The following is a 21,305-nucleotide window of genomic DNA, read 5'->3' as shown; positions in this document are numbered from 1 at the left end:
GATAGTATGGTTATGTAATTGTTGTACATAAAGAAAAATTATGATTTGATAATGATGTTTACTATAATATATCTTATTTATGTCATTTTAAAGAATATGGATAATATTATTAGATCAACTTAAACTCTAGCAGAGTTTGCAAGAAATATACAACCACCAGAAGTAGTTATATTTCCTATATCTCATTGTAATTATATTTTGTTAACCACCAGAAGTGGTATATGTCTATGATCACCAAAAGTGATAATTTAGGCTTTCTATAGTTACAATTGAAGATAAGCTACATAAATATTCTCTATATTAAATGCACGCCTCGATTTGCTCCTGAAATAGTAAATATTTTAGAAGAGGTTGAGGCATCACAATTTGATGTGATTAATGCGCATTCAGATAATTATGTTCGATTTCCTGAATGATGAGAACTTTTGATAACATTAATCCATTCCCTGAAGTGAATGTGACAATACTAATAAGTCGGGTAAATATGAACGCGCTCTTGATGTGAATACATTACAATTCACCTCCAGAAGAGTTAATAATATGTATGTGAGAAGTTACCTGCCTTATTCTTTAATTTGTACTATATCATGCATCACAGTAAACCAGAAGTTTACTAAAGCAAAAGTTTATGTCATAGTAAACCAGAAGTTTACTAAGAGATAGAACATGACATGATAAACTTGAAGTTTTCATTTGCCATTTTTAAATGAGCTATTTGAGAATTCAGATAAGCATATACTAAAGAACTAGAAGATTCTTCAGGAATTCTCATGTGTTGCTTGTTCTCATAATGAATTGATTATACCAACTAAAGTTGGGACTAAGACCCCTGATTCTGAAATATATAAAAGGTGAATATGGACCCGTTCACCTATCATGTGAACCACTTATAGGTGCATATATGAGATGGTTACATGTGTGATTATTGTCAACCTGCAGTTTGGCATTTGGAATTGCTTTTCTCGATTAAGAGCATAATTTTCAGATTATGAAATCAAGACAGTTCATCTTGATAATGCTGGTTTATATCCAAGCTGGTTTAGCATTGAATACCGCCTATTAATGTCTAAACCATTGCTTATGAGAACAAAGCTTCATGTGTTGGTCTAAGATTTTCTAAATTGCATATAGCAGCACTTGTATGCATCAGATCAACAATATATGATAAGTCCTCCCTTCACAATTGGTTTAGGATCAGAAACCAAATATTTTTACTATCTTTTGTTGCGTGGTATATGATTAATTTCTCTACCATAATACACAAAGATATGTTTCCCAAAGATGATTGGGGATATATGTTAGTTTTTCTAACATTTGGGGGATGGAATAAGCAGTTGAAAAATATGCTATATGAATCGAATTATCCTGATCCTCACTTAGAAGATAATTCAAGTTGAATGTCAGAAGCATTTGCTGATTTAAAATTAAATATCATATTTCAGCTGCAAATGCTCCTATTAAAATTAAAGTCCCTGAAGGATAGAGTTTACTTTACGCATGAAGCGTGGTAGACCAATCGGTTCCAAAGGTAACAATCCTTGAAAAATAGTAGGAGCTAATGATCAAAATGATCATAATGAGGAGGAAATATGCTCTAGAAGAGCCCACAACATAACATTTCATGAAACTCCCGGAAAAGTTCAGGTACCTGAAAATAAAGAAAGTGATGAGATCTCCACAAGTTATGTCACTTCGGAACTGACACAAAATGATCGTCGACGATACATTTAATACAATATAGTGCACAATATTGTAAACGATTATGAGGATCGGACTAGCAGTCCAGACACTTGAAGATATCGTACTATTTAGATACAAGTCTTAACCTATATGACTTATTTGGATAAATCTTTATGAAGATCCTTGAAGGATTTAAAATTCCCGAAGCATATAATTCAAAGTCTTGAGAAATGTACTCGATCAAATTATAAAGATCTTTGTACGGTTTAAAGCAATCTGGGCGCAGGTGGTATAATCGCCTTAGTGAATATTTGCTAAAAGAAGGTTACATAAATGATGTTATTTGTCCATGTATTTTTATAAAGAAAATGGCATCAGAATTTGTTATACTTGCTGTTTATGTTGATGACATAAATCTTGTTGGAACTCCAGAAGAGCTCCAAAAGGCAATTGAATATCTTAAGAAAGAATTTGAGATGAAAGATCTTGGAAAGACAAAACTTTGTCTTAGTTTGCAAATTGAACATTTAGCAGACGAGATCTTTATCCATCAATTTGCCTATACAGAAAGGGTCTTAAAACGCTTTTACATGGACAAAGCGCACTCATTGAGTACACCAATGGTTGTTCGATCACTTGAAGTGAATAAGGATTTGTTCCGACCTCCAGAAGAGGACGAGGAACTCCTTGGTCCCGAAGTACCTTATCTCAGTGCAATTGGTGCACTAATGTATCTTGCTAATGCTACAAGGCCTGACATAGCATTTTCTGTTAATTTACTAGCAAGGTATAGTTCTTCTCCTACACGGAGACATTGGAATGAGATTAAGCATATATTGTGATATTTAAAGGGAACTCTTGATATGGGTTTGTTTTATGCTAACAAAGATAGTGCAGACCTTGTTGGTTATGCAGATGCAGGTTATTTATCTGATCCCCATAAAGCTCAATCTCAAACCGGCTACGTATTTACATATGGAGGTACTATCATATCATGGTGCTCCACAAAGCAATATATTGTTGCTACTTCTTCAAATCACGCTGAGATAATAGCTATTCATGAAGCAAGTAGGGAATGCGTATGGTTGAGATCAATAATTCATTTTATTCGAGAAAAATATGGTTTGGAATGTGAGAAAAGACCCACAATTTTATACGAAGACAATGTTGCATGCATAGCCCAATTGAAGGGAGGATTTATAAAAGGAGATAGAACGAAGCACATTTCACCAAAATTATTCTACACACACGATCTTCAGAAAAGTGGTGACATTGATGTGCAACAAATCCGTTCAAGTAATAATCCAACAGATTTATTCACTAAATCTTTGCCAACTTCAACTTTTGAGAAGATGGTATACAAGATTGGAATGCGGAGACTCAAATATTTGAAACAAGATTTTCATCAGGGGGGTAAAATATGCGATGCACTCTTTTTCCCTTACTAAGGTTTTTCCCATGGGGTTTTTCTTATAAGGTTTTTAATGAGGCACCTAGCAATGCATCTTACTAAATATGTGTACTCTTTTTCCTTCACTGGATTTTTTTTCCCACGTGGTTTTTCCTAGTAAGGTTTTAATGAGGCACATTATCTTTTAATGAACAACCAAGAGGGAGTGTTATAAATATATTATATTATGGATGTTCATTTAGTACTCCGTTGTAAATAAGCTTCCTAAAGAAGCTTATCCATATGGGATTCCACCGTAAATATGTTTATCTATTTAGTACTATATTGGAAATAAGCTTCCTGAAAAAGCTTATCACTTCGGTACCCGGTTATGGATAAACATTACCCCCAGTAGAAGTTTATCCATACCGGGTATAATAAGCTTATCTTTTTAGTACCCAGTTATGGATAAACATTACCCCCGGTAGAAGATTATTCATACCGGGTATAATAAGCTTATCTTTTCAGTACCCAGTTATGAATAAACATTACCCTCGGTAGAAGATTATCCATACCGGATATAATAATCTTATCCATTCAGTACTCTGTTATGGATAAATATTGCTCTCAGTAGAAGATTATCCATATCTGGTACAGCAGCAGCTTACACAGCAGCTTGTAGCAGCTTGTAGTAGCAGCTTACACAGCAGCTTGTAGTAGCAGCTTACACAGCAGCTTATAGTAGCTTAATTACACTGCAGCTTGTAGTAGCAGCTTACACAGCAGCTTGTAGTAGCAGCTTACAGAGTAGCTTCCTTTCTTCTATAAGTAGAAGAGATTTCAGTTCATTATGTACATTAGTTTGAGTTCGAATAATATATCAGTTTCTCTCTATACTTGTCTTTACTTTACAGTCTTTGTTTTATAACAGTAATTGGTATATTTGCCCCCGTCCCAGACTTGTATTTCTTGCAAAATCTCGTTTTCTCGTTTTACAACAACAACAAACCCGGTACTTTTCTCATTTTACAAAGGATAAAATTTTAAATCATCGTCCTCTAGTGAAGACAAGTTATGTTGAGACTAGTTTTGTTGAGATTACTTGTTGTGGCATTATTAGCATTATTTTTTATTGATTGTTTAATATGTTATATTAATTTTGAGATTGTCAATTTTATTGCTTTATCATGCGATTATTATTTCACCCTATGGCAGGTAAGTTATCCTAGTACAATTCCACCCAAGTATAACTTATTCCAAGATTAGTAACCAAACAAATGATAAAGTGGTACTAAATTTTTATCCCAATTTTTTTTATCCATCATAGAAAATAACCCTTAGGAGTATCTTTGACACATAAATGTATGCTCATACTAGAGGTGTCAAACGGGTCGGGTAGACCCAGGGCCGGCCCGACCCAGGCCGATTGAAACCCGGACCGGCCTGACACTTAGGGGCAGGGTGGGGTGGGTTACTGGGGTTAGGGGGTCAATCCGTTCACTTTAATTCATTCAGTTATTGGTCAACCAAAATCCCAGTAGAACCGGTTAACCGGCCCGGCCCAGTTTAAAGGCTAGATTTCAATTTTTTTTAAAGGTTCTAGTGTCTAAGGCAATGTAAAACCTTTGAATTTACTCTTTTCGTTAATTTACTTGTTGTTAAATATAAACATTTCAATTTGTAAGTTTGAATTTTATAATAAATGTAGCAATTGCAATTTATAAGTGCAAATATTTTTCATCTCTATTGTATTCTTTATATTTTTACTTTATATTAATATAAATTACAATAGTTATATAAAATATATAAAAAAACACTAACCCGGCCAATTGGACCCGTAACCCTTACGGTTTATTTTTTACCCGGATGAACCCAAACTCGTTAAGCCCATAACCCCTAACCCGTAACCAGCCCGGTTCGAAACTCAGACGGTTTTAACTTTTCCCTATCCAGCCCGGTCCGGCCCACCAATTAGACACCCTTAGTTCATACATACTTTCATCTCATATTTTTTCTTAGAAAAACCTACTAATTGTGGTAGATTTATTGGCAAACTACATTTAGGAACATAAAGTCAAAAGTCAAAAGTCAAAGAGCGTTCTACACGTCACAACTATCAGAAAAATGTTTAACAGTCAATTTTAGGCTTATTATAGGTGTTCAATCCGAACAAGAGCTATTTAAGGTGTCTAAATGAAAATAGTAATGACTTTAGGTGTTTAATTATCTATTCAGCCAACATATATGTACCTTGAGTAGGGGTGGGCATAAAATCCGAAAAATCTAATTCCGAACCGAACCAAATTAATTTGGTATTTTGGTTTCGATTTTTTCGGTATTTCGGTCTAATTCGGTACTGGATTTTCGGTATTTCGGTTCGGTTCTCGGTATTATAATTTTACAATTTTGGTAAACCGAAATACCGAAAATTTGGTGAACCTATATAATATATATGACTATATCTAAGCCCAATTGCCTATATAATATATATTACTATATCTAAGCCCATACGGGCTACGGCCATACCGTCCCGGCGTCCCACTCAGCTCCCCCAACTCCCAAGCCCAATTACCCAAGTCAGTTAATACCCAAGCCCATTACTCTTCCTCTCTAAATCTAATAGTCTAATCTCTTCTCTTCTCTTCTCTTAGACCATCTGAATCAAATTAGGGCATTAGGGCTTAGGATATCATCGAGAATCGACTGCGAGTCTACGAGTTACTACTTACGAGTTACGACCAGTCAACAGTCAAGCTCGAGTCTCATCTCATCTTCACCGGTTAACTGACTACTATTGTAAGTTTTGTAAGTCTCATCTCATCTCATTTTCATCCCAGTACTCTCTGAGGTTTCTTCTGAGTTTTTATATTTTTAAGTTTTGAACTTTTTTAGTTCAGAGTTCAGACGCATAAATTTTTTGATATCTGATTTTTTGCATCAAACTAATTTAGGGTTATAGGCGGCGATTTCCAGCTCGATTTGATTCCTCACTCCTCACAAATTCCGGGAAAACGAAGTGTCGAAGACGCTGCTGTCCTGTTCCAGTGTTCCGAGCTCGATTCAATTTCAATTTCAAAGGTATGTTTCGTTTTCTTTTGGTTGTACTGCTGATTGAATGAACTGTTGTTTTGAGCTTTTCCCTTTAGTAGGAAAATATGATCTGTATCGCGTTCATGCTGTTTAATTCATTTGCTTGTATAATAACAGTTGTGAGTACACGACTATGTGTTAGGTTTACCATATGATTACTTTGTTTAGGTCTGATTTTTAGAACTTTCCTTGCATTTTTCTTGTGATAGACACTTTAGGATGATGACAGTTGAGTTAATTCACTGTTAGTCTTCTTTGTTGTGACATTCTTATGGTTGCTAGTTTGGAAAGATTTAAATAATTGTGGACTTGTCACTTGAGTAGTAATGGCCATGGTTTTTTATTTATTTATAGATGGCTAGAAAAGGATATTGTTAATGGCTTCTTTAGCCTTTTTAGCTTTTGCTTAGCTGCAGTTACATTAGACTGTTGCTGCATCTGTTGGAAAGATATTGTTAATTTGTTATAGCAGAAACATGGTAGTTGAAGCTACTTATAGCTAGTTTGAAATAACTAAAATCTAAAAGTGCACTCTCATATTTACATTCTCTCAGCATTACTGATAGCAAGGTAGTTAATTTGTTGATTGTTAATTTATGTTTATATTTGTTTAATTTTGTATAGATGGAAGATACAAGTAAAGTAAGTGATGTTGGTTCTAGTGAAAGTTTACCTATTACGGTAGATAGTAACACCAACACCATTGATACTCAAGATTCCAAGAAAAGGAAAGCCATGCAACCTAGGTATGACGTTTGGAACCATTTTGATAAATTTGAGGTTAATGGGGTTGGGAAAGCACGGTGTCAATATTGTAAACAAGCTTATGCTGCTAATTTATCTAAGAATGGAACAACAGGATTGAAGAATCATTTTCTTAGATGCAAAGAATACCCACTTAAAATTGCAGAAGATAATAGTCAAACAAAGATAAATTTTCAATCTTGCCAAAATGATGAAGGAACAATTTGGAAATTTGATCAAAAAGTGGTTAGGAGGGCCTTAATTGATATGATAGTTACTGATGAACTACCATTTAGCTTTGTAAAAAATGAAGGCTTTATGAAGTTTATGAGAAAAACTCAACCACTATTTCGTCTTCCTTCTCGTAGAACAATAACAAGGAATTGTTATGAAGTTTATGGTGAATTGAGGCAAAATCTAAGAAGTTCTTTTAGAGAAGCACAATCAAAAATTTGCCTAACAACAGACACTTGGACTTCATTACAAAGAATAAATTATATGTGTTTGACAGCCCACTTCATTGATAGGGATTGGAAGTTGCATAAAAGAATACTAAATTTTTGCCCTATCACTAGTCATAAGGGTGAAGAGATGGCTAAAGTTATTAGGGATTGTTTGCTTGAATGGAAATTAGACAAGGTTTTCACTATTATTGTGGACAATGCTTCTTCAAATGATGTCACTGACAAAGAATTGTCTAAACAGTTAGATATGTGGAAAACTAATATGATGAGTGGTAAACATCTTCATGTGAGATGCATGGCTCATATACTAAATCTAATTGTGCAAGATGGTTTGAAAGAACTTGATGCTTCTGTGACACGTGTTAGAAATATTGTGAGGTATGTGAGATCTTCGCCTGCAAGGACCTTAAAGTTTAAACAGTGTTGTGCACATGTAAAGGTAGAATGTACCAAAACGTTGTGTTTGGATGTTCCTACCAGGTGGAATTCCACCTATTTGATGTTGGATACAGCACAACACTTTGAAAAGGCCTTTGACAAGTTGCATATGATGGATTTTCTGCTTATCAATGTTCTCATCTTTGTGAAGATGGTGGTAATGCAGGTCCTCTTGAATCTGATGATTGGGTGAATGTGAGGAATGTGATAGAGTTTCTTGCAAGATTTCACGAGCTAACTAAAAAAGTTTCAGGTTCACGTTATGTCACTTGTAATTCTCATTTTGAGGATGTATCTGAACTTTATTGTCATTTGAAAATGTGTTTAGCTAGTGAGGATGAGCATTTGAGAAAAATGGCTCAGCAAATGCAAGAAAAGTTCAAGAAGTAATGGGGTGAGCCTGAAAAGATGAATAAAATGATTTTTATTGCTTCCGTCATGGATCCACGTAACAAATTTGAATATGTTGAGGGAGCACTTGAAGAACTTTTTGGGGAGGAAAAAGGGAAGAAAATAAATGCTGAGGTATATGCTTATATGAATTCTTTGTTTGGAGAGTATCTAAAAAAGTATTCAACCGAATCTTGTCCTCAATCTCCATCTAGTTCTACTTCATCTAACAACACATCTAATACACCTAGTGGGAGTGTTATAAGTGCATCAAAAATAAGGACTAAGCTTAGCTTGAAGAAACAAAAGGAAGACAATGGAAGTGGGGGTGCTAAATCGGAGTTGGATAAATACATTAGTGAAGAACAAGAGCCTTTTAGTGAAGAATTTGATATCTTGAGTTGGTGGAAAACACATGCTCCTATATTTCCTATTTTTCGGAGTTGTCTCGTGATGTGTTGGCAATTCCAATTTCTAGTGTGGCGTCGGAATGCGCATTTAGCACTGGTGGCCGTATTCTTGATTCATTTAGGAGTTCATTGACTCCTAAATGTGTGCAAGCTCTTATTTGTGTTCAAGATTGGCTTAGAGAAGAGAAGAATCCTATTAGTGTTGAAGAAGACTTGAAGTATCTTGAAGAACTCGAGCTTGGTAAGCTTTTTAATTCAAAATAATATATCATGTTTTTTCATTTGTATGACATATTTGGTCGTATTATCTTTAGATATGGAAAATAATGGAAGCACTACTAGCATTGTTTGATGTATAGTTGCAACTTGCATCTTGAGTGGTAAGTTTAATACTCTATTTGTTTGGTGATAATGATATACTTAATATTTTGTAGTTTTGTTTTATTATCATCAAAATATAATATTCTAACTTATGATTTATATTTTTTTTAGGTTCAAGTGCAATCATGCCCCGTGCTACTGCTCAACGCTCCGATATTTGGGAATACTTTGTGGTGAAAGAAGATAACGGAGAAGTTCGCAAAGTAGAGTGCAAACATTGTGGTCAAGTATATAATGTTAATCCAAAGAGGAATGGAACAATTGGTTTAAGGAAGCATATTAAGTGTTGTCTTGCGTGTCTTCCTGGAATTCATGTTTAAGAATTAAGACTGTTTGTTGAGGGATGCCCTCTCTGTTTTTTTGCACTATGTTTAACTGTTTAAGTGTTAAGACTGTTAAGACTATTGTAGTTGGCCAGTTTCACTGTGTTTAAGTGTTAAGACTGTTTTTGTTGCACTGTGTTTTTATTGCAGTGTGTTTAAGTGTTAAGTTGTGTAATGTATAGTTGTGTACAGATTCAATTGTGCACTGTGTTAAGTGTTAAGTTGTGTAATGTGTTGTGTAGTTGTGTACAGATTCAATTGTGTACTGTGTTAAGTGTTAAGTTGTGTAATGTGCAGTTGGCCAGTTGATTGCAGTATTGCACTGTGTTTAAGTTGTTTAATATAGTTGTGTAATGTGCATTGTGCAGTTGGCCAGCTTTTGCTTTTCACTTGTATACTAATACTGGCGTGCAGAATGCAGATTGTAATATTGTATAATATGATATACTGGCGTGCAACTGCATATTGTAAAGAAGTTGTTGTCTTGTTCAGCTTTTGCTTTTCACTTATTCAATTGTGCATGTGCCATCAAATCAGCCATGTGCATTGTTATATATTGGAAAACAGATTCTTTTAGAGTAAAAATTTCAATTGTGCATGTGCACTGTTAGCATTTATTATTCATTGATTGTTAAACCGAAACCGTACTAAACCAAAATAAGAAATACCGAACCGTACCGAAATATTTTGGTATGGTATTTGGTATACACAATTGATAAACCGAATACCGAAATACCGAACCGAAATTCTTAAATACCGAATCGAAATACCAAACGCCCACCCCTAACCTTGAGTCTCATTAAAAGGGACCAATCTGAAAAAAATTAACTTAAAAAAAGGGAGCCAATCTGATTGAATAGTAAAAATCATATTCTATGACGAATAATATATTTCTTCCCTTAGCTGCAAAACACACCTACTTCATCGGCTCAGTGCCATTACTGTATTGGGAAAAAACTGAATTTACATTGTAGGTGATGTGGTATGACACGTGGGCTGGTCAAATGGTCAAAACACAGTAAATAGCCAAGAGGCACGGGCAACAACAGATAAGGGAAAAAGAACGCAACATAGGTGCGGACCGTTACTAAAATAGGTACGAGTCTCGTACTTATCCAAGGCCAAAGATTGGAAGAAGTTGAAGATACGAATCTGATGACATAAAAGAGTCTAAATACAGCATTGAATATCAAATACGTTAGAATATTTTATTTAAAAAGAAATGATTGTGTAACGTTTCTTTTAATGTCATTTATTGCTCATAATTGCCTCATTAAGACAAAGGCATTACATTTTCTCCTAGAATTAGCTATAAAAGGAGAAGAACTCGCCATCTGTAAACACACGAAATACTATTAAGATCTTACTGAAATACAAAACTATTTACTGTTTTACCATCATTCTCAAAATTATTTTATTTTCGTCTCCTGATTATCAGTAACCCGAATTTCTTTTTAGTTTTGACCAAAGACTCAGATTTTTGTTTAAACAAATTAGTTTCGTTACCGGGAAACTGATAATCTTTTCTTTTAAGCTATATCCTATCCATTGTTATCACCATGTCAAACAACAACACCGACAATAACAGTAATAACACGTTGGGAAACCATGAAAATCAAATCCATCAAAATCAAGGTGACGTGGTTCCCTCCCCTCCAGATTCACCACGTCAATCTCGTGAAGGCACTATTGTTACTGAATCTCGTGCTGATCAACAAGACCAATCTGAACACTTTGAAGGAGGAATAAATGAAGCTTTACAAAAGCTAATTGATGCTCAGGTCGGCAAAGCTCTTCAGCCTCTAGTTAGTCGATTGCCTGCTGCACCACCCACACCAACTCCTAATAATAATACATTGGAGAATCCCCGTTCTGGTCTTGTTAATTCTGGAAATGGAGAAACCACCAGTGAACCACAGGAAGGGGGACCAGGTAATTCAAATAATTCATATTTGCAAAATTTAGTACTAACCTTGCAGAAACAGATTAAGGAACAAAATGAGCGTATTGAGCAAATCCCTGGAGTTCCGCCTGTAATAAAAGGAGTAGACATAGACAAATACTCACAACAACCTTGGAAGCCAAGTGCTGCTCCCCTTCCAATTCCTAAAAAGTTCAAAATGCCTAACATCCCGAAATATGATGGTACTACAGACCCACGTGACCACGTGACTGCCTTTACAATAGGCGTGAAAGGCAACGACTTGACCAAACAAGAAATTGAATCAGTACTGGTCAAGAAATTTGGAGAAACACTCCCCAAGGGTGCATTAACCTGGTATTCTCTTTTATCTGAAAATTCTATAAATTCTTTTGCTGAGCTTGCAGATTCTTTTATTAAAGCACATTTGGGAGCACAAAAGGTTGAAAAAAGAATGGATGATATTTTCAAAATCAAACAAGGGGATTCGGAGTTGCTTAGAGATTTTGTTGATCGATTCCAGCGTGAAAGAATGACTCTACCCCATGTGCCTGACAATTGGGCTGCAATAGCCTTTGCAAGTAATTTAAATGACGAAAGTTCTGAAGCCACGAGATGACTCAAAGAAAGCCTTCAAGAATTTCCTGCAACCACGTGGAATGATGTTTATAACAGGTATAGTACGAAGCTGCGAATTGAAGAAGATACCGTACCTAAGTTTCATCATGAAGAAAGGGGTGGTCCCCGAAGATCAAAAGCCGAAAAAAGATCAGGTAAAAACTGGGACCTGCCGGAAAAGACCCATGGTCAAAACAGATAGCCAGCAATATGATCAAAAATCGAGGAACAGGGACTCTGGTTCTTCTTCGAAATTCAGGAATGATCGGAACATACAAGAATCACGAGATGATGACAGAAGTTTAAAGGCACGATTCGGTGGATATAATTTTAATGTCTCTACCTCCGAGATCGTGGCTGTTTTAAGAAGCATGGGAGATAAGGTACGGTGGCCAAAAGAGATGCGGTCAAATCCACATAGACGCAATCTGGATCATTGGTGCGAATTTCACAACGATCACGGGCACAAAACTTTAGAATGTAGATTCTTGCAGAGTGAAGTGGATCATCTATTGAAGCAGGGTACCTCACTGAGTTATTTAGTGAAAAAGGAAAACAAACCTATATGAAAAATAGGCAAGAGCCACCAAAGCCTCCTTCACCAAAGAGGACAGTGAATGTGATAAGTGGGGGAGAAGATATTCACGGCATAACCTACACAGCCTCCAACAAGGTTTCTAAGGTAACAATTACACACGGGAAACGGGTGCGGCAGGTCTTAAAAAATGAAAATATTTCGTTCGATGATGCAGATACCGAAGGAGTGATAACTCCACATAATGACGCTCTGGTAATATCTTTACTTGTACACGATACTAATGTAAAACGAGTTTTGATTGATCCAGGGAGTTCCGTAAATATTATACTACTAAGGGTATTACGTGAAATGCAAGCTGAAGACAAAGTGATACCCAAGGCGCACACCTTGTCAGGCTTCGACAATTCAAGTATGGTAACAAAAGGAGAGGTAACTCTAAACTGCTTTGCTTGGTCCCACGTTGATATGACAGGGATACCACCGGATGTGATGACTCACAAACTTAATGAGGACCCTTCTTTCACACCAATAAAGAAAAAGAAAAGAAAGCAATGTGCTTTCAAGAACCAGGTAATTCAAGATGAGGTCCAAAAATTATTAAAAATCGGATCGATCCGTGAGGTAAAGTATCCTAATTGGTTAGCTAACACGGTGGTCGTACCTAAGAAAAATGGTAAGTGGCGCGTTTGTGTGGATTATACCGATCTAAACAAAGCCTGTCCAAAATATTCTTTTCCTTTACCGCATATAGACCAACTAGTTGATGCAACTGCATGTCATGAACTTTTAATCTTTTTAGATGCATATTCGGGATATAATCAAATTAAAATGGATCCTGGTGATGAAGAAAAAACTTCTTTCATCACAAACAGAGGGACTTACTATAATAAAGTAATGCCCTTTGGTCTCAAAAATGCTGGGGGAACCTATCAAAGGTTGGTCACCAAAATGTTCCAAGAACATTTAGGGAAAACAATGGAGGTATATATAGACGATACGCTCATGAAAACCCAGCAGTCTCATGATCATATTTCTCATCTATCTGTTACATTTGAAATTTTGCGAAAATTTAATATGAAACTCAACCCAGAAAAATGTGCATTTGGAGTTGCATCAGGTAAGTTTTTGGGTTTTCTTGTTTCTAACCGTGGTATTGAAGTAAATCCTTCTCAGATCAAAGCAATAGAAGAAATCCTGGATATTCTTACTAATAAAAAGGAAGTCCAAAGATTAACGGGAAGAATTGCAGCTTTAAGGAGATTTATTTCCAAATCCTCAGAAAAGTGTTTTAAGTTTTTCTCTGCACTCAAAAAGCAAGATCATTTTGAATGGGATGAAGATTGTCAACAAGCCCTTAGAAATTTGAAAGCTTATTTGTCAAAACCACCGTTATTGGCAAAACCAAAGGTGGGGGAAAAGCTTCTCATCTATCTAGCTGTATCTGAAGTCGCGGTGAGTGTTGTTTTAGTCCGTGAGGACCAAGGTAAACAATCTCCTATTTATTATGTAAGTAAGTCCTTATTGGATGCTGAGACACGATACCCACAGCTAGAAAAGTTAGCATTAGCTTTGATCATGACATCTAGAAAATTAAGACCTTATTTTCAATGTCATCCCATTATTGTAGTTACTGCTTTTCTGCTTCGAAATATTTTGCATAAACACGAACTTTCAGGAAGATTAGCAAAATGGGCTATAGAACTAAGTGAATACGAAATCATTTATCAACCCAGGACCGCTATAAAATCTCAAGTACTAGCTGATTTCGTGGCTGATTTTAGTCAGGGGATGCATTTAGAAGCAGAAAAAGAATTACTAGTTTTTAATGGTGCAAACCCGGGGACTTGGGTTTTATTCACTGATGGTTCATCTAATGTAAAAGGGGCAGGCCTAGGGATAGTCCTCGTACCACCTACGGGTGAGACTATTAGACAGGCTATAAAATGTCACTCTATAACTAACAATGAAGCAGAGTATGAGGCTGTAATTGCAGGTCTAGAATTGGCACGAGAACTCGGCATAACACAGATTATAATCAAGAGTGATTCTCAACTCGTGGTCAATCAAATGATGGGGACTTATACAGCCAGGGAGACGCGAATGCAAGAATACCTTGCAAAGGTACGGGAGTTGATAAAGCAATTCCAAACTTGGAAAGTAGTACACATACCAAGAGATGAGAATGTAGAGGTAGATGTTTTAGCTAATCTCGCATCTACAGCAGACGTAGCAAACGATACAAATGCTTCAGTCATACATTTATTTCAATCCGTTCTCAAACCTGATAAAAATGAGGTAAATTTTAATCATTTAACATGGGATTGGAGAAACGAAATTGTTGACTTTTTACAGCATGGTACCGCGCCTAATGACAAAGGAAAGGCTCACGCGCTTTGCAAAAAAGCTGCTCGATATTGTTTATATCAAGGAAATATTTATCGAAAGATGTTCGGTGGACCACTAGCAAGGTGTCTCAGACCCTCTCAAACAGAATATGTGATGAGATAAGTGCACGAAGGACATTGTGGAAATCACGCAGGGGGGAGGTCACTGGTAAGAACGTTAATTTGCACAAGATATTATTGGCCTAAGATGGAAGAAGAGGCAACCAGTTTCGTGTCCAAATGTGATAAATGTCAAAGATACGGCAATAATATGCACAGACCAGCTGAGTTACTACATCCTGTTATAGCCCTGTGGACCTTTATGAAATGGGGAATGGATATCGTAGGTCCACTTCCACAAGCAAAAGGTCAGGTAAAGTTTCTACTTATACTTACAGATCATTTCACTAAATCGGTAGAAGCAGGGGCATTTAAACAGGTACGAGAGAAGGAAGTTAAAGACTTCATATGGCGAAATATAATATGCCGCTTTGGAGCACCTAAGGAGATCGTGTGTGATAATGGACCACAATTTATTAGAGCTCAAATCACAGAATTTCTTCGAAGTTGGTAGATTAAAAGGATAACGTCTACGCCATACCATCCAGTGGGTAATGGACAAGCGGAATCCACTAACAAAGTCATTATCAACAACTTGATGAAGAGGTTACAGGATTCAAAAGGTAATTGGCATGAGGTGTTACCTGGAGTATTATGGGCTTATCGTACAACGACGAAAACAAGCACTGGAGAAACACCATTTTCAATGGTTTATGGTGCGGAAGCCTTAATTCCAGTTGAAATAGGAGAGCCAAGCACACGGTACGATCGGGCAACGGAGGAATCTAATGATGAAGAGATGCGGGTCAACCTTGATTTGCTTGAAGGAAGAAGAGAAGCTGCATTGATAAGAATGGCAGCACAAAAGCAAGTAATTGAACGATATTACAATAGGAAAGCACGCCTCAGATTTTTCAAAATTGGGGACTTTGTGCTTAAAAAGGTGTTCCAATCGGCAAAGGCTGCTAATTCAAGAAAGCTAAGTACAACGTGGGAAGGACCATACAAAGTCTGTGACATTGCGGGAAAAGGAGCATACGAGTTGGAGATAATGGACGGCAAAGTTTTACCCTCACATTGGAATGTCGTCCATTTAAAAAGATATTACTTCTGAGAAAGTACCCACGGTCAGGTATCACCATGTTAAAATTTCTCTCTTGAATTATTAATGTTTTACTAATGATTTTAGATGCTAGGCAAACACCCTAACTCGTGCCAAATGATGAGTCACAACCTACAAGGCAAAATGGAGTATTCTTAATTTCCTAGCCCAGGGTTACAATTAATCTGATGGAAATACACACGAGTTAGGCAGTCTTCATCTATAATCGCACCTCTGAGTCCCGTATATCTTTCTGTTTCAGGAAAAGGGCCAAAGTAAAAGAAATAAACAAGTGCTCGAGGCTTCATACTTCACCGCTCAAACACTTGGGGGACTACATATTATACACAGATATGTGTAGAGAAACAGATACGAGTATCGAACAAAAGTCGGCCACAAAGAGGCAAGTGTTGAAAAAAAGTTACGAAGTCTTCAGCATTCATGAGAACAACAGAGTCATCTCTCAAACTCATAAACAAAGTCACCTCTCAAACCCTTCTTAATATATAAAGATAGGGTCATGACTATGTACTGAAACAAGTTATGAAGAAAAACCTTGTTTATTCTATGTTATGTACAAATCTGTTACAAGAAAAACAGTTACGAGAAAGTTGTAGATGTATTGTAATACATGTAATAGTCAAACACTTGTTAAAGTTCATGAATAAAAACTTCCCAAAGTTGTTTCATACAAAATGTGTGTATTCCTATTTATTTCATCGTATTATAACACCATTATAAAGTTGAGACGTCTTCTTCATTAAGTGTCGATAAAATAAAAGGGACCTCTTTTATAAGCCTCATGTTGATAATCCATGAGAAGAATCATAAAGCATTTTAAAAGGATAAAAATGCTAAGCTATCTTATATGCCCTAGATAAATGGGCAAGAATAAAATATACAGAAGTACCAATAAAAACTTCTTAGTATAAAAGACTAAGTACAAACTTAGTCAACAAAATATTTGTTTTTACAAATGCCCCATTATGATAACTGGGGACTTCGTCAAAAGATCCCTTAAAGTTGCCAAGGGATAACACCACTAATTAATAAAAACAAAAACAGCAATTTCATTTTCAGCTAGTCACTGAAGGGGTTGGAACATCAGAAGTTGCAATTTCATTTTCAGGAGCAATTTTAATTGGGCTTGGAATGTTGAAATCACCGAGGGAAGCAAGAGTCACAGGAGCTTCAGCTTCTATGGACTGTGTCATAGAAGTTTCACCCTCGGGAGCAGGAATTGCAACTCCAATTGCTGCAGTAGCCACTTCTTCATTTAAAAGCTCTTCCGTTCCAGGAGCTTCAAGTGCAGGAGAAGGAGTATCAACAGGTTGTTGACTTTTCTCGATAGTGTCTAAGACTTTGGCTAATTCAGATTGCAAATCGAAGCTTTCCTGAGAAGCTTCCATCAAAGCATCACGGCGAGATTTCAGGAAAGCCCAACTTACCTCTATGTTGAAGTTCTCGTCCAGAAGTCCATACTCCCTTTCCCACATAGCAATATCATTCTTCAATATTTGATGTTCAACTAAATGGGAATCAAGGGAAGCTTCGAGGGAGGCATGAGAACTCTTCAAAGCTCGAATCTCGTCAGAGGAGGTCTGTAAGTCAGCTTGAGCTTGAGTCAAGCTTTGCACTAATTCTCCTACATACTCTTCTTTCTTGGCTAAAAGTGTATTAAGCTCCCTGACTTCTTCACTAGCCTTTGATAATTGTTCTGACATTGAGCACTCCAAAAGCTCTTTATCTCTTTTAAATTGGCTTGAAGAAGCCTTGGCAGTCGTTAGTTCAGAAGTCAAACCACGCTTTTGCTGCTCCAGGAGATTTCTACTTTCTTGCAACTCCTCTATGGTCCCCTGAGCATTCTCAAACTGTTCTTTCCAATTAGCTGCTTCAAGCTGGGCTCCCCTGGCTATTTCCTCGGCCTCATGGATGGTTTTTTCAGACTCACGGGTTTTTCTTTCTAGAAGGGGAATTCTTCCCATCAATTCGGTACAAATAAGGTTAGCCTACAAAGACAACTCATAGAAATGAGGATTTGTAGATCAAAAACAAAAAACTTGTTGGTAAAGGAAAAATACCTTCAAAGTAGAATGAACTATGTCATTCATCAGAGTTAGGCAGTTGTGGCTCTCCATCTTCTTCTTCTCAATATCACCGATTAGAGGTTCGAGCCAAACATCAGCTCTACCAGTTTTTCTCAAAAGGCTATGGTTGGCAGGAACTTCAAGAGTAACACTTCTCATAGCCATGGTTCTACTGCTAGAACCCGCCTCTGTATGCTGAATGAAGGGAGGAGGAGCCATGGAAGGAGGAGTAGTAGAAAAGGAAAACACAGCAGCAGGAGCCATAGGAGTCAAAGAAGGGATGGAAGGAGAAGATGAAGAAACCGACACAGGAACGGAAGCATGTGCAGTTGAAACTGGCAAATGAATGGAGGAAATAGGAACGAATGAGGAGAGAGGAGCTTCATCAAAAACAGGGCCAAGCTCGCCACTCTTAAAACCACTATCAAAAAGACGCTGAGTTAATTCATTAGTATCTTTTGGCACGGTGTCCTCGTCAGAATGAATCAAAACAGGCTCGGTGGACGAAGTTTGAGCAGGGGTATCCTCAATTTCATCACTATCAATGACTCGTCTCCTAACTCTTGGCCTGGCAATTAAAGAGGTATCTTCCTCTTCCTCATTCTCAAAACTTTCTCCTATAGTTTTCCTTTTGGGAAGCGAAGCTCGAGCCTTGTTCAAATCAAGTGCAGCATTAGCAGACATGCGAATGGCCATATCTACTTCAGCTGCCATTCCTCTAACACCAAATCCTGAACAAAAGAAGGATACATAATCAACGTTGAGAAAAAGGTGCTTGGCATGTAAAAAAAACGTGTAAAAAGGGACATACCATGTGTTTTCAACTTCCAGCCATGTAAAGAAGAAATCGATTTCCAAGTTCTTTGATCCTTAGGAGCAATCTTCAAAATTGAATCTACCCAACCACGGAAGTCAGGAATAAGTTCCACATCTCCCATGGTTGCTACAAAAAACCAAAAAGAGACGAAGTGAGAAAAAGAATCAGAATTCTCAAAAATAGGTGCGGTAAATAAAAGGAAACTTACGTGCAAAATTCCACTTCTCAGGGAAAGGAATATTTGTTTCACCAAGAAAGTCCACCGTACGTACAGCAACGTAACGGGCGTACCATCCACGATCCCTGTCATCTTCAGGGTTTACCAAAACCTTTTTGCTTCTTGCAGTTAAGGTAAGAACCTCATGGCGCATTAAATTGGGATGGTATAAATGAATAAGGTGAGAAAGGGTAAAGTCGACATTGGCTTTGGCAGATAAGTATCTCAGACAAGCCACTGCTCTCCACACTAGGGGACCGACTTGGGCCAAACAGATTTTAAAGAAACGACAAAAGTTAATAATGACTGGGTCAACTGGAGGATTAAAAACCAAAGTAAATGGGTAAGTATAAACGAAAGAATAACCATTTCTAAAGGAAGAAATTCTTTGATTCGGGGAAGGAATTGACATTCGTAGACTATTGCTCCAGTTACAATCCCTTCTGATGGTAGGGATTGTAAGCTCGGTTACTAATGAAGGATAAGTGTCAGCTTTTTCTAAATTTGCAATTTGCCTTTGAAGAGACGTTCTATCACTCCCAAAAGACAAATCACTGGGAACAATTTCATCGACTAAAGGTTCTTGAGAAGAATCAAGGATTTCTTTACCTTTAGAAGAAAGGGTCTTCGGAATAGAACTCTTGATACTAAGAGAAGAAGAAGCAGGACCAGATAAACCATCACGAGCGGACCCTAGGCCCAAGCTCCGAAGCCTACCTCCTCTGCCTCTCCTATGTCTTGTAGGGGCATTGGGGAAGTGATCAAGAATTGGAACTTTTCTAGGGTTAAGGTTTGGAGATGACATTGTTGAAGAAGAATGTACTAAAAGGGAGAGAAAATACAAGTAAGTAAGAAATTGCTTGTTGAAGATCTATGAAGAAGAAGGTAAATGAAAGAGGGTTAAAAATGCTTATAATGACAACCGTCAAACTTAGAAGTGCAATGAAGGAAAGCCTATAATAAAGGCAACTATCATTTCGTGAATAGTGTGAATGAAGAAGTCTCGGAAAAAGGGGGTAGAATTGCAGAATCAATCATAAGGTGACACGTATGTAAAGCATTAAATGGAAGGGACAATTGAAGCGTCAGTATTTGTCATAATATTAATTACGGCAAAAATTCCCTTTTTATGAAAATCCACTTCCCAATTATTTACTTGATAAATAAATGGAAAGTGGGGGGACTATCTGTATTGGGAAATAACTGAATTTACATTGTAGGTGATGTGGCATGACACGTGGACTGGTCAAACGGTCAAAACACAGTAAATAGCCAAGAGGCACGGGCAACAACAGATAAGGGAAAAAGAACGCAACATAGGTGCGGACCGTTACTAAAATAGGTACGAGTCTCGTACCTATCCAAGGCCAAAGATTGGAAGAAATTGAAGATACGAATTTGATGACGTAAAAGAGTCTAAATACAGCATTGAATATCAAATACGTTAGAATATTTTATTTAAAAAGAAATGATTGTGTAACGTTTCTTTTAATGTCATTTATTGCTCATAATTGCCTCATTTAGACAAAGGCATTACATCTTCTCCTAGAATTAGCTATAAAAGGAGAAGAACTCACCATCTGTAAACACACGAAATACTATTGAGATCTTACTGAAATACAAAACTATTTACTGCTTTACCATCATTCTCAAAATTATTTTATTTTCGTCTCCTGATTATCAGTAACCAGAATTTCTTTTTAGTTTTGACCAAAGACTCAAATTTTTGGTTAAACAACTACGCCCTTTCTCCTCTGTAAAAAAATGCTTTTCCAAGCAGCCCAAGTCTCTTTCATTATCTGTCCTAATTTTGCAAATTTATGCTTCTAACTTTGTATAGTACTGTAAATTACATTCAGATAGCACTTATTTAAGCCTAATTAATTTTTTTTTTTGCAAGTTTTCATTTGCAGAAATGTGTTACTTTGAATTTGTGCATATTTTGTTTCATATGGTACAAAGATCGGATTTATACTTTGATAAGTATTACTCCCTCAGTCTGAATTTATGTAGCGATGTTTGACCAGCCACGAAGTTAAAAATAAGACTTTTGAAACTTGTGATCTAAAATAAATCATAAATATGTGTGTGGCTAGGAATAATCTCATTTAGGGTAATTTGAGATGTTTAAGTTAAATTATCATTCATTTTTAGATATATGGAGTTAATGAGAGAAATAAGACTTTTTGAAATTTGTGATCTAAAAAAAATTAGACTTGTGGCTATACATTTTCTCATTAAAAGTTAACTG

General features: G+C 36.6%; 1 long non-coding RNA gene across 1 annotated transcript; it reads left to right on the top strand.

The window, feature by feature from the left end:
• The first annotated feature begins 6,070 nt into the window (after positions 1–6,070).
• Positions 6,071–9,223, top strand: LOC142175525 (uncharacterized). The gene is made up of 3 exons (XR_012704638.1): positions 6,071–6,148; positions 8,921–8,986; positions 9,099–9,223. It is a non-coding gene; the product is annotated as an uncharacterized LOC142175525 (long non-coding RNA).
• Positions 9,224–21,305: the final 12,082 nt, after the last annotated feature.

This window comes from Nicotiana tabacum, chromosome 21, assembly GCF_000715075.1.
Source record: "Nicotiana tabacum cultivar K326 chromosome 21, ASM71507v2, whole genome shotgun sequence".
Classification (NCBI taxonomy): domain Eukaryota; kingdom Viridiplantae; phylum Streptophyta; class Magnoliopsida; order Solanales; family Solanaceae; genus Nicotiana; species Nicotiana tabacum.
The sequence above is the reverse complement of the archived record's forward strand: the minus strand, read 5'-3'. Positions and strand labels throughout refer to the sequence as shown.